Raw genomic sequence first — 9,858 nt, 5'->3', positions numbered from 1 at the left:
CTCTGGCTCTGGTGGCTCAAACATATCTGGACGTGTCCGATAAAGCCGCTAGATGGAGCATCCATGTTTCAGCTCATTTTCAGGTTGTTGTGGTGTTTGACACTGCGACAGTACAGGGGACACGCCCCAAATGATTCAGAGCAGAGAAAACTGCAAATTTTGTGTCATTTTGAGACCAAATGTTATAGAATTATGGATTTCTTTAATAGTGTAAATTTGGCTGGGTGGTTAATAACCAGGGTTGGGAAGGTTAATGTATTCCAATACAGTTAATAATTACCTGTTAAAAAATGTAGTCCCTGCAGTACCCTAATCCAAGTATCACAATAAAGTGATTACTTTCTGTTACTTTTGGATTACCTCAATATAAAATATGGTGAAAGTGTTTAACCTAATACAGTATAATGTTTGATGTTCGTTGTTAGGTTTATTAGTTTGTCCAACTCTTCATTCCTCTGTTCTGTACAATTTATTGACTGATTGACTCAGAAGTCAAAAAAAAGGTGAACTTTCCACCCAGTGAAAGGATACTTTTTACTAGAGGACATGATAATGAATTGACAACTGTAAGATCAGCTGTTTTCACTGAGATCAGAGTGGTGCTGTGAGACTCATGCACTGGTGTGAATGCATGGTAGTACGTTGTTGTAATCTGTTACTCCCAAAACGTATTAATAAAACGTTTCTGTGGTGTGAGAAACTCACAACACACATTTATTGTTGCTTTACAGTATCTTTAAAGAGTGTGGTATAAAGTCATTAAACTATATTCTGCTGCTCAGGATTATATTCTCAGAAAATAATCAACCTAAATTCTGGAAACCGCTGCTCACAGGCTTGAATCTGCTTCTCAGTTTACATTGTATTAAATTACACTTGTTTTCAGTTTTTGCAGACATGTGGTCGAGTGGCCACATTATTTTAATATCGGTCCCCGCAGCGTCCAGATAGCCTGAGGAATCCAGGCATTAACATTTCAACCACCTCTCAAATTCAGCTGTGGATCAAACTTTCAAGTGAACGTTCTTTCGAGGAAGCTGTGGGTGTTTCCAGGAACTGTGGGGAGCACAGAGGAAGAGAAAGCTGCTTGTTTCAGGTCCAGAGAGGAGATCTTATCTACCAGTTGGCCTTAAATGTTTCAAGAACAGGGCGAAAAAGCTGTCAGTTCAGTCAAAACAGTAGATGTCATTACCAGCTAAACTAAACACATAAGCTTTTCACATACTGTCAATCCAACATAAGATCTGACATGACCAAATGCCTAAAATAACACCGCTCAGTTCAGGAGTGCTGATTTTGGATGCGGAAGATTCACAAAACTTTGCTTTCTAGGAATAAAATAAGTTTTAGAAACATCACAGTTCAAGTCTGTTCAGCAGAGGTGGCAAAAGTACACGCATTCATGAAGAAATACAGATACTAATTCATCTTCTTTACTCAAGTAAAAGTGAAAAAATACAGGCTCTGAAATGTACTCAAAGTATAAAAGTAAAAAAGTCTTCTGTCCTCATCTTGAGTATTTTATGTATTTATATCTTATTATGTCCTTTATGTCTCATTACTTTTTGTTTGTTTGTTTGTTTACTTGTCTTCTGCATCTGGTTAGGTTTTTTTTTTTTTTTTTACATCTTTTACATCTTGTTACATAATTTACATCTTGTTACCCCTTTGCATTGATTTTCATACACTTATAACTTTTTTGTCTCTACTTTACTTTGTAGTTACGCCTGTTATGCATGATATGCACTGATGTATACACCAAGGAATTGTAGTTTAGTGTGTTATTGTCCCGTCCATTTAGGTTGAAAACAGTCCTGATGTTAGGATGGCAGCTGCAATGATGCAAAGTAAAAATGTCTGAATGTCTGAAAAATAAATACTCAGTTAAACTGCAGATACCTGAAAATTCTATGTAAGTAAAGTCATAATTTACCACTTCTGCTATTTAGAAAAAAAACACAGCTTTAATACCACCAGCCTGACCTGAACTCTGTGTTAAAGGCTTCATCTGTCATAGTTAACTCATTTTGGATCTATCAGCACGACACTTGAAGGCATTACTTCATTTGTGTATATTCCTGTAGTGTTTTTTTTTTTTTTTATCACTTCTCGTTTTTCAGTTCAGCCTCAGTGAAAGGAGTTAACTGATGCTAAAGTGCTCAGAACCACTGGCTGTGCCAGCGCCCGGACAGAGACCAACTTTGTGTTTCGTTGATCTCAATCTCTCAACTTCCCAGGATGCATTTCCGTTCCTTCATCTGGATGGGGCACAGATGTGGTCAGGCTCCAGCTAAAAAGTCCCCATCAGTCACCTCTCAACACACCAAAGAAGAACCACACACACACACACACACACAGTGCACACATACATTACACATCAACATAAGACAGACACAGAAAAACATGCTCACTTTGCAAAACTTTGAAATTAAAGGTGAAATATCTGTTTGCTATGTAAAGATATGGTGGAGTGATAGAGTACTGCAGGGATGATATTTTGTTGGTCAACAAGAAAGGACATTTCAAGAGGGGGGACACAGGGGGCACTGGCCACCTCTAAAATCTGATTGGCCACCCCAAGTGTGATCCCATTATCCTCAATGATATGATACTGACATGTTTTGTTCAGCAATATCTTCACAAATGAACACCAATTTTGCAATTTTTAGTGTAAATGCAATACATAAAAGGCTAATATTAGTCTATAAATGAACTGCGCTAATATGTAGGTGTTTGACCATTTTCATGACTGTTAGATTACTGTTAGATTGCTGGAACATCTGAAAGAGAATTTAGACCACAGGACACTAAAATATCACACACAAAAACAACTGTAAAAGGCCAGTGTTGGTCAATATAGTCTAAACTTGCCAGTCTAACCAGCACATGGGATAAGTGTTATACCTATGAAGTGGACATGACCTTTTTCCCTGAATGTATATCACATAAAGAAACTATGAACCAAGACTAAATGTGCTACCTGGGTTTGGGCCAGGTCTCCTGGAGAAAAAAGGCAAGCATCGCAGTGCTGTCAAAATTCACAGGACCCTGTTGCAGAGGCGGCCATTGGCACAGGATCCCTGTGAACTGCTCTGGTCAGTCAGTCTGTCAGTCAGAAAAGAGTCACTCAGCCATCATGTGAGGCAATTAGAGGCTTATCCAAGCATAGTAGCAGCGGGGTAGACTGGCAAAACTTCACCAGTATGAAAGTCAGTTTGTACGTATTACTGAAAGTCTATCAGTCAGACAGGCATTTAGCTTGGTCAGACAAATAGCCACCCACTAACCCAAGCAGTCCATTACAGCAGAAAACAGACTTTTCAGTCAGTCAACCAGGCTGGAAGCAGTGGGAAATGGCGAGCCTAACTCTGTCCAAAGTCTTATCAGCAGAGGGCACAGCCACCACCTAGTGTGTCATTAGGTCAATATGTTTTTGAGTCTTTACGGAAAATGTTGCATATTATGACTTCAAGACCCCAGGACATTACTGCCAACAGCCATTTGCCAAAAAATACATTTAATACTTCTGATTAAGTTCCATAGTTCTTCACTACACACTTTATTTGAGTCTGGGCACACATGGATGTAAACTGTAACTTGACCGTGTGGTGGTGACATACAACTGTGAGACAGAAATTTTATTTTTTGATTGCTCTATTTCATACGCATTGACAGCTGACCTCTCACTCTTCTTCACAACTGATTCAGTTTGAAATCTTGTTCCAGCTCGGGACAATGTATGAGTGAGTCATGTTAATGTTGGCAGAACTTTGCAAACCTCCACAAGCTGCATCTGGCAGCGACATTGCAGAAGGTGCTTCACCATCTGTTGCCTGATGGGGATCTTCACTCTACTGATTGACCTTTTCTAGTTTGCTAATTTTGTCAAAATATAGTAAACTAATTAACATTAATGCTAAGATAATTGAGAAAAATAACCTCACCTTTACCAGCTGTGACATTAAAATGATTTTCACATTATGCATCAATTCTAAAATTGGCCATTATACATAATGAGTACTTTTACTTTTGGTACTTTACTCAGGTATTTTTCTGCACTGTGGTATGGCTACTTTTACTTAAAGCAGTGTGTAGGATTCAGGGGCACTGTGTGGTGAGCATGCAGATTGCAACCAACTCACCTCACCCTCACCATCAAAGCATATAAGAAAATCTATAGTGGCCTTAAAACTTGTGCAAAATATAAAAGGTTGTATTTATTTGATTATACACTAATGAAAACATATTTGGTAAGGTGAACTGTAAAATAGAGCAGGAATTCAGTGGCATCAACTATTCTTTTCCCATTAACTTAACACAAATACACAAGTTTTATTTACTTAGGTTAATTAAGCTTAAAATTTCTAGTATTTATTTTCAGAACACTTCAAAATACTTAAACTTATGAGTTCCTCTAACTTGAACTGATGAGCTGCACAAATGAACAGTAGAGAGTTCAATCAACCCATTAAGTTTCTAAAACTAAAAACTTCCCAGCATGCATAGTTTTAGAGTTAAAACTCCTGAGACTCTTCTTTTTTATATAGTTTGAAGAAAATGTATATGATGAAAACGTACTGTGTGTTTCTAATATACAACTGATGCTTAAGGTCTTGATGTGAAACTAAGAACTGACTGAGAAAATGCTCATGTTTGTCAGTCTGACTGAAGAGATGTTGTTTCAACTTAATATCTTAAGCTCATTGAACATGTTTTCTCAAGTACAGCTGAATTAACTCTTTCCCCGCTAGCGTTTTAAAAAAAAAAAAAAGTTGCCAGCCAGTGCCAGCATTTTTGACAAAATTCACTGATATTTCAACACCCAAAGAATATTCAGTTCTACGAATATGTTAACACGTAATATATCAAAAGAAAGAACAGATCTTGTAGTGTCAGACACAAAAACATGTTGCTTGTTTGCTTCATTCATTCTTTTTTATAAGTACTTAAATGTTGGTTGGTTGCATCAAAAAATCTACTTTTCAGACATAACATTGTCTCAAAAACGGAGCCTCAGGGGCTGCTGCTTTTTTAATTCCAGTGATACTCTTCTTCTTCTTCGAATGAGAAATTTTGTCAGATTATCCATCACAGCATCCCCTACTGCCTGGCAGTGAAAACAGAAATTGATGGAGTATCTCATCAATAGCAGGGAAGTGTTGCATCTTAAATGACAAGCTATTTTGTCAGCTGTGGGGAAAGAGTTTATATTAAGTTTATTTAACTCTGCAAAATAACCTCAACTAATCTTTTCAGATTCAGTCAACTTTAAATGTTAAGGCAGCCTAGACAATGTATTTTATGTTCACAGTGGATGTTCAATAGCACTGGATTAATAGCTGACACAACACATTCATTGAGAAGAAATTTGAAACAATGTATAACACTCAGAAGGTGTTTCTGTCTTCCTTGAAACATAGCAGAGTATGCAGTATTCGTAGCGGACCAGGTGCACTGCTAGGAGGTTTAGGCCCCCTGACAAGAAAGGAAACTTGACCCCTTGACCTTGACATGTTGAACTTAGCACCAGCATCTTTGAGCGGACCCTCACCGAGCGCGAGGACGGTGCTCGCCACACTTCTCAGCAAGCCACTGCATACGTTGAATGCTTCAGTAAATCTGCATCAGGGCCAAAGCCTTCTAAATGTTCACTCTCAAACCAAACTAAACCGAGTCACCCTACTTTACTTCTACTTATAGTCATAACTGTCATCTCATGATTCTTTAAATAATGCTAGTTACAGGCCTTGAAAACTTAATCCATAACATTTAGCTGTAAGGGAAAGTATGAGTCTTTTCATAGCAAATGAATAAATAGTCCTGGCTGGTATTTGTGTAAGTCTAACAACACACTCCTGTGTTGCCAGTTTTAGCAAAAAAACCTTTCTGATTGTGTATGTTGGTCAGTAAAATACAGAAACGTCAAATAGACGTAGCAATTATGAGGCTTTTTGAGATATGTTTGAAATTTGGACACAGCTGGCTATGCCTGAAACACACCGGTGTGTGTGCATATACATGTGTGTGTGTGTGTACACCTACATGGACAGATGTGTACTTCTGCATGTGTCGGGCATGTGTAGAAGTGAGACTCTTTCTAAATATGACTCGTGCAATCACTCTCATGCTTTATGGCCGGCTCCTCAGGCGGTTAACTCCTGGGCGGACACACACCGTGCATGTGGGCTAACAATCACTGCGGACAGGATGAGAAGTGACTTGTGTGTGTGTGTGCTGGTGTTTGAGTGTGTGGTTGCACTTCCTCTTCTCAGCCCTCCACCTCTCATAGATTTAGACGTTGTTATTATTTTAACATAGTTAGCAGCTGTGTTTTGGTGGCGAAACATGGTCATTATCTGCCCAATGGTGGGTTGTCTGATGGTTGAGGTGTATTTATAACTGTGAACTGTTTCGCTCCACTTTCTCATGACACCATGCTGATCTGGAAGCTTCTCAAAGTCACAGAATCATGTTTGGTCAGCTTTTATGTCAGCTCATTTGCCCTGATAGAAAATATAACATATTCCATTTGAGTGAAGTGATCTATAAGAGGATTTTCTGAGTTTATTCATTAACATATTGTTAGTTTACTAATACAAAAGCGATATGAATAATGAAAAAATGAAAGCATGAAATGCTGTCAAGACCTGCAGTTTCACAAACCAAAGTAAAAATAAAAAATAAAACATTAAGGTGTGGTGTGGTAAGGGATAGGGATTAGTATTTTCCTGAAAATTACACATGTCCTGTCCTGGGGGATAGGGATCACACTGTGCGTGTTTCACTATTCAACATAGTCAGCTTAATAAAGTTAATGATCACACAAAGTTAAAATGCAAAACTCTAACAAAGCTTGGATTTTGGCATCTTTATTCAGGGATGGGCACTTTTTGCCACAGCCAACTGCTGATGGTCCACCATAATCTATTTCACCCAGAAGTGTTTTGGATAAACTATAAATCCAGTGTTTTTGAAGCTTTGGGCTTTCATCTGGAATTTTGTATGACTGCACGGCTTCTTATTTGGCCTCTAATTTGCCCTCCTGCACAAAAGTACTTCCATTTGCCCACCAGGCTGTGACTCCATTTTACGCTCCTTTCTTTTGACACTCACCAGGACCCATCTGAAAAGTCTGAGCTGTCTAATTACTGATGGAATAAGCCTTTGACAGATCGAGAGTCAAAAAGAGTCCAGACATTTGCAAACATCTGCAATGCTGATTTCCTGTGAAACTCCAGCAATGTTTTGTGGACTAAACAACTAAACCTGGCCTTCTATCAGCATGAGGGTGAGTAGATAATGATTAGATTTTCATTTTTGGGTGATCTAACCCTTTCATCTACTAGGCCTATAAATGACATTTCAGTCCTAAAAGTTCAAACACCATTACTTGGTCCAAGAAATTTGCAGTAGACTATCCTTCCCTTTGGCAGACTGCCCTATCCATCATGTCTATGCTTCTGAAGGGACAGTGTTTAATAGAAGAGGAGGGGTGTGTCGTGTCCGTTTTATGTCAAGAAGCTAACATAAAGAAGATCATTGATTGTACTAAACAACAAACAAAAACAAAATTTTGAAGACTTATTTTTTGCAGCTTGAAAGCATTTCAAGGCTGGTGATTCTTGGCCTCACCGGGGCTCCACACCTCCTCTCCTACCCGCCAAACACACTCACACACACATACTGATCCCAAACTCAAATTATAGGCTTGGCAGCTCTCCCTCTCCTCCTGTTTTGTTGGTTGGCCACATGCAGACCTCCAGTGCCAGCAGAGTGTGGCAGAGGGTCACCGGTTCCCACAGTCCCACAAGAGTCACAGACTTTATTCTTACCCCCTGATCCTCTGCTGATGGTCCCCGCCACCGTAGAATCCCCGTCGAAAATTTTCCGCTTGTACCAAAAATAGTTGTCTGACTGCTGGCCGCGCTCGCCTGGTGCCCTCCTGTCGCTTACGGCAGGCTGAGTACACACACACCGACAACAAGACTATTTTCGTCTTAATAGTCATGAAATTCATTAATTTGTTGTTTTTGTTTTTTATGAACATCCAGTTTGTGTGAGACTGTGCGTGCTAAAAGGACTGAGAGTTTGAGAAAGTGGGAGATGAAATAAATGAAAATACTACTGGGTGTTCTGGGCATTGCTGTATGTAGAGTGGGCATGTCCCTAAAATAAGATGAGGGATGGGGACAAGGTAGGCACTGTATATGATCATCAATGCTACTATACAGTCGACTACTTGGCCAAAATAGCCAATTTCTTATTTAATGAAAGGCTAAAATTGTAAAATAATATGGTTTAAAGATTATATGCTCACACAGCACTGTTCACACATACTACACTCTTAAAATGCTCCCATGAAAAGGGTGAATAAGGTTCCTCATTGGTTCTGTTCCTCAAGAATCTTTTGCCACAAAAAAAAACTGATACAAGATTTATAGAGAAAAAAATGTACGATATATAAATTCTGCTGCTAAGGGTCTCTTACACTCAGATAATACAAGATGTACTTCAATAACATCGTGAAACAGTGAGGGATTATGGCAGAGATGTAAAATAATTAAGTACAAATACTTATTAACTTAACTTATTACTTTTACCTCCCTACATTTTAACACAAATCTCTACTTTCTTTAGTTTTGATGCATTTGAGGGCATTGTTGATTATTTTTATTTTTTCATTGTGTGCCGTCTTCCCAGCACCAAAACTGAAATGGACAATGAACAGTGCATGTCGCATATAACAAGACAAAAACATGTAACAGACGTGACAGGACAAAAAAACATGTACAAATGTAATAAGACAAAAACGACGTAAAAGACTTAACAAGAGAAAAAATATAAATGTAAAATACAAAACAAGACAACAATGACATTAAAGCCATATCGATGGAGGCAGAGGGCACACTGGCCAGTCTATCTATCCTTTATTTAACCAGGAAGGTCTCACTAAGATACTAGATCTCTTCTTTCTGCACATGCAGCTTCACACTGAACACACAATACATTAAAATAAAACAATACAAGGGAAATAGTAAAAGAGAAGAAGCATACAGGACATAGCAGCGATATCCATATCCTTTCAGCTTTAGCAAAGGTGTATATAAAACAGAAACATGTTTCCTTTAGGGCCATTTGTAAAAGGCCTTTGAAGGCATTCAAAGACAGGAACACTTCTAAGGTTATGATATTTTGCATCTCATTCATCTCATGCCCAGAGTGCATAAAAAGAAAGAATAGTTTGATCGAGATGATCGGAGATGCCACTGCAAGGACCAAAACACACCTATGATTAATTAAGAGACTAAATACAACTCCTTTGTGTCCTGAACTACTTTACACTCAGATTATACACCATTTAAATACCAAAAATGAAGTTGAACAAGCCCTAAACGCATTTGCACCATGCACTTTAGACTATGCGCTATACATTAATTAAATAGTGCCCTTAGTGATTTGGATTACTTGAAAACAATTTGTAGTAATAATAATAGTAATAATATAATTATCTAATCAAAATGCAAACTTTTTCTGTGACCCAGTAGAAGCTTTTAAAGCTTATATACAGGCATAAAGAACACTAGCTAAAAAGGTTTAATAAAGACCCACTTGTTTTAATAGTTTATGTTAGATAATGTTTGCTTAAGTTATGCAATGCTCAGTACATCTTCACAAAACACTGCACTGTTGCACTGTATTAAAGCAAACTGTGATGCATATGTTATCAGTATTAATAGTTAGAAGTTGTATTGTCATATCAGATGATTACAGAAATGAAGATACTGAAGCCAATCCACTGAGAGAATAAAAAGTGCATCCCAGCCCTGATAAACATGAATCCTTTCGCCCTCATATTGC

The sequence above is a fragment of the Lutjanus erythropterus genome, chromosome 12, assembly GCF_056507025.1.
Source record: "Lutjanus erythropterus isolate fLutEry1 chromosome 12, fLutEry1.hap2, whole genome shotgun sequence".
NCBI classification, from domain to species: domain Eukaryota; kingdom Metazoa; phylum Chordata; class Actinopteri; order Lutjaniformes; family Lutjanidae; genus Lutjanus; species Lutjanus erythropterus.
The sequence above is the reverse complement of the archived record's forward strand: the minus strand, read 5'-3'. Positions refer to the sequence as shown.